This window comes from Cricetulus griseus, chromosome 2 (assembly GCF_003668045.3).
Source record: "Cricetulus griseus strain 17A/GY chromosome 2, alternate assembly CriGri-PICRH-1.0, whole genome shotgun sequence".
Lineage (NCBI taxonomy): Eukaryota > Metazoa > Chordata > Mammalia > Rodentia > Cricetidae > Cricetulus > Cricetulus griseus.
The window spans coordinates 262544361-262549417 of NC_048595.1; the positions used below are offsets into that span (position 1 = coordinate 262544361).

At 48.1% G+C, this 5057-nt stretch overlaps 1 pseudogene; it reads right to left on the minus strand.

Annotated features, from left to right (window-relative positions):
- Positions 1-1814: 1814 nt before the first annotated feature.
- LOC100769491 lies at positions 1815-2279 on the minus strand (annotated as a pseudogene).
- Between the last annotated feature and the right edge of the window lie 2778 nt (positions 2280-5057).

Genomic DNA, 5057 nt, shown 5'->3' on the forward strand with positions numbered 1-5057 from the left:
GTGAGAGACTGAATCAGTTGGGTTTGGCAGTACTCTTGGATTAACTTAACTATTATGGACATAGCACCCACCAAAAACAAAAAAACACCAAAAACCAAAAAAAAAAAAAAAAACCTCTCCACAACTCACCGAAAACGTGACCACACTTGTACATGGCAGCATACACCTATAATCCCAGTGTTTGGGAGGTAGAGACAGGAGGATCAGGTAGAACAAAACAAAACAGGCTCCCTAAAAGCCTGAAGTATTAACCAGCATTGCATTAGGCAGTGGCTAGCTTTAGATTACCTCTTAGGATAGCAAGGTGGAGTCTTGCTGGTAGCAAAATTGGGGGTGGCACTAAATCAACACCTCAGGAATGATAGAGCCTGATATTCATGAGGTTTAGCCTCAGGCTATCCGGTTCCACAATTTTAGCCTAGGATCTGATCCCAATTGCATTTGGTTTACTATCAAGAGTTTTAAACTGAGTGCCTGGAAAGATAGCTCAGTATAGCATGGATAAAAACCCAGAGACACATTGGGGTTCAAGCTGAAGATCAGAGAAGCAAAGCAGCCAGCCACTTGAGAGTTCTCACCTCTACCAATGCTCAGACCAAAGGGGTGACCCACTGATTGCATCTCCAGACTGCACTACTCCCCACCAAGCCTCAAAATCTTAGATTCTCTGAGACTGCACTGAGCTCCCTATATGCTTTTCAGTGCTGGGATTAAAGGAGAGAGCTCAATTAGACTGATTTCACTCTCATGCAGCCCAAGGTGGTCTGCCTCTGTCTCCTGAGTCCTAGGATTAAAGCCACTGCCCAGCTTTTTTTTTTTTTTTTTTTTTTTTTTTTTTTGAGCCCAGCTTCTATAGCTAACTAGTGTGGTTGGCTTTGCATTCTGGTCTCCAGTGGCTTTATTAGATCATAAACACTATATCACCACAGCTCAGTGACTGGAGTGTTTGCTATGCAGATGTGAGCCTTGAATCTGATCTCCAGCAGCCATGTAAAAAATTGGAAGTGTTTGCACAAGCCTGGAATCCCCATTCTGTCTGTAGAGACAGACGATCCCTGGAGCATGCAGGACTGCTAGCCAGGCCTGGCTGAACCCAGTGGCTCTCAGAACACAGACAAAAAGAAAAAGTAAAACACAAAAGATGGACAGCTTCTGAGAACCACGCCAAAGAGGTTCTGACCTCTTCATGCAGACTCATACACATATGTACTCATGGACATCCCTTCTCCCAACCCCGCAAAACTATTTGGAGTTGTTGATGTGGCTCCATTGTGTGAGGCCCTGAAAGGGAACAGGAAAGAAAAGAACAGAGTTTTCTCTTACTTATTTCCTATCTCTTCTTGGTCTCTGGTCACCATAGGATTTACTCTCTCTCTCTCTCTCTCTCTCTCTCTCTCTCTCTCTCTCTCTCTCTCTCTCTCTCTCTCTCTCTCTCTCTCTGTGTGTGTGTGTGTGTGTGTTATGAACATAGTGGTTCATTTCTTCTGCAATGCTATTATCAGAACACCAGCATCAGCTGCTGAGACCTTTGGATACAGCAGTCCTCATTGTTTATCCCCCACTACAGTGACCCACTCTTAATTGTCAAGGAATGATGGACCTTTGTAAGTCCATTTTATTTGCCCCCAAAGCCTCAGGCCTTCACTTCCAGACCTGATTAGGCACAGAGGAAATTAGAGAATTACAAATAAGGCAGTTTTTTTTAATTTTTTTTATATATAAAATTTTTTTAATCTTTGTCTTTAAACTATAAACTATACATGATTTGGGAAGGAGGCTGTACCAAACAATGATCAAAGAATCGTCAGTTCACTCTACGACTTTTCTTTTATCTGGTCACTCAGAAATACGACGTTATCAGCTGATTGTTGTCTCTTGCCACCTCACGTTATTTTTATCCATGTATTCACCATAGTCCACTTTCCCTTCCACAAATATGCGAGCCCCCTTTTTCACATACTGGTATGCCACGTCTCTGAGGCCTGGGCGAAACACTGCTATTCTGTGTCATGTTGTCTTTTGACTCACGTCCCCCACTTGGTTTACTTCACTGTCTCCTGATCGCCACATCTCATTTGTTGCCAGAGAAAATATTGTGACTGGGTTTTTTCCTTCCACCTGTCTCATGACAGGGTCCTGACCTATTCGCCCAAGTAACTGAACACGATTCATAGATCTTTCAAGAACCAAACTGCTGGCCACTTCAGACTCATATCTTACAAACTGATGAAACACCTGTAACACAGGTCTTCGAAACATGACTTCAGTTTTTCTTACAATCTATCTTTTTTAGACTTGTCAGGCAAAAGTCGTCACAGTACAAACAGAAATCCGTGTTCCTGTCCCCGTGGACGCCGAGCGTGCCCTCTCCCCCACCGCCGGCCCGCCCGCAGGCTCGCCCGGGGATCCACGGGGACGCCAGGGAGTCCTGCCCTGGCACACGAGAGCGAGCACCAGGGACGAACGGCTTGGCTTCCCCCCAGTTTTTATTTTTTTAAAAAAGGGTTTCTTTTTCTTATTTTAAAAACTCCTTTTTTGCACATGTGTGGATTTTTGTATGTGAGTGCTATTGACCTGCCATGGCTGATGACTAGCAAAGACAGCTCGAAGGGGCTGCATAGAGATCTTGTAGGGCAGCGTAAGGGGAGTGAGTGTCTAGGGGTATGCACAGGCTCAGGATTGGTGTGCCTCCAGGCTTGGAGGGCTTGGAGACCAGATGCGTTGGATCCCCTGAAGCTGGAGTTACTGGTCTTTGTAAGCCACCCACAGCAGATTCTAGAACCAAACTCTGAACCTCTGCAAGAGCTGCTTGCTGATCCATCTCTCCCTCCCAGGAGGCCGATTTCAAGCCCTGTAATGGAAAATCTCTAAGCTGCTGGCTGATCTCCCATTGTAGGTTAAAAATGAACCAGTGCTGGCCTGTGAATGAGTGATACCATTACCCAAGCTGAGGGTTAAAGATAAACTAAAGGAAGGGGCTTCACACTGGCCTGGCGGAAGAACCAACCCAGGGATAGCAGTAAAACAATTAGCAATTCCTTCCTAGCTCAGAGCTAAAACACTAATGGGTAACCCAAAGGTAATAAATGCAGTTAGTTTATTCCTTCTTGGCTTCAAAATTAAAAGATTGCTTTCTATCTCAGACATAGCCTGAGGTCAAAGCCATTCTTAGCTGATTAAAAGTTTAGATCAGGAATGGAGAGATGTCTCAGCAGTTAAAAGCACTGGCTGCTCTTCCAGAGTTTGAGTCCCAGTAACCACATGGTGGCTCACAACCATCCATGATGCTGAAAGACCCCCACGGAGTGGGACCCCATGTTAAGACCCCAGGAAAACTCAGGCCTCCAGGGTCTCAGGCCAGGACCGAGGTCACCCCAGTTACCAGGCAGATTCAAAAGCTTGCTGCAAACTGCATGAGGCTTTATTGTTGTTTAACGAGCTAACCCCATGTTAGCTCGGGTCTTTCACCCACCTGCCATGGCTGATGACTAGCAAAGACAGCTCGAAGGGGCTGCATAGAGATCTTGTAGGGCAGCGTAAGGGGAGTGAGTGTCTAGGGGTATGCACAGGCTCAGGATTGGTGTGCCTCCAGGCTTGGAGGGCTTGCCCTGTGTTGATTGGCCAACTGGCTCTTATGGCCCATAGGCCCTCCCAGGGTGGTTGCTATGCTCTGCGCGTCATTGCTGTGCATTTGTCCGTAAAGCACACCCAGAGCCATAAAGCATAGCACCACCAGCTAACTTCTGATTGGTTCCTTGACACGAGGCAGGCACCTAACCTCTAGTGACCAAAGCAAGGTCAGAAAAGCACGTGTTACTGTCATGGCTGCCGAAAGGGGCAGGCATCTGACCTTAGTGACTAAGACAAGGTCAGACAAATACGTGTTAGGCTGTTATGGCTGCCCAAATGGGGAGCTGGTCCCTTCACCCGGGGTGAACACTAGGAAGTGGCGATCCCCCAGTCACCAGGCAGAGGCGAGAACTTGATGCAAACAGCAAGAGCCTTTGTTATTCAGTAACTGGTGAGTCAGGGCCCAGCACGTTACTCACACAGGAGCAGAGGGGCTGGACCCTGAGCTAAGGGCTAGGGGCTTCTTAAAGGCAAAAACTGCAAATGGATGGGGTCTGGGGTGAACAAGGGTAACAGTTCTGATTGGTTCATTTCAGATGGCCTACTGCAATCTGCAAAGAAAACATCTTAGGCTGGGGTCCTTTGAAAGACCCCCGCCCTTAGCTTTCTCTTTTAAGTTTTCCCGCATGCAGCTGGCGAATACATCCTCCCCTGCACCCCCTGACCCTTGATCCCCACAGCTGCCGGCACTTCCCCGCCGCCACGCAAGGCCGGCCCCGGCCCCCGCCAGATCGCTCCGTCCCAAGGTCAGCCATCTGGACCGGCAAAAGATAAAGGCCATTTCGCCTGACTATTACGGTGCCTTTTTCCCCTATAAAAGGACTCCCCTTCTGGGGCTCAGGGCTTAGCCTAACAAAAAGCTAAGTCCCCGGGTGCCCGGCGCCATCAATAAATCCTCTTGTTCTTGCATCCAGAGTTCGTGGTTTCGCTGATTCCTGGGTGCGGGTCTCTTCTGAGGTCTTTCATTTGGGGGCTCGTCCGGGATTGAGACCCGCCCAGGGACCACCGACCCACGTCTGGGAGGTAAGCGTTGTGCGGATCCGCTGTCTTGTCTCGTCTTGTGTCTTGTCTGTCTGAATCCGTCTTATGAACTGCGCCTGCGTTTGCAGTACCCAGCTGAGTACATTTCGTATTTGGCGGCTCGGAGGAGGAACTCCCCGCCGCGGCTCCAGGAGACGTCCTGGCAGCGTTGGAGCATCAGTGAGCTCATTTGTTTTCTGGCTAGGGTAGATGCCTTAGCGCTTGGAGCTTCAGTGGGCTCATTTGTTTTCTGGAGTTTTACTTTCGACTCTGTCGAAACTGCGCTGCGAAAGCCTGTTCTGTGTTGTTCGGTCTTTGTTTTGTAGTTGATGTGCATAAACGCAAATGGATTACTCTTTGTTCCTCAGAATGGCCAGCCTTTGACGTGGGCTGGCCGTGGGATGATA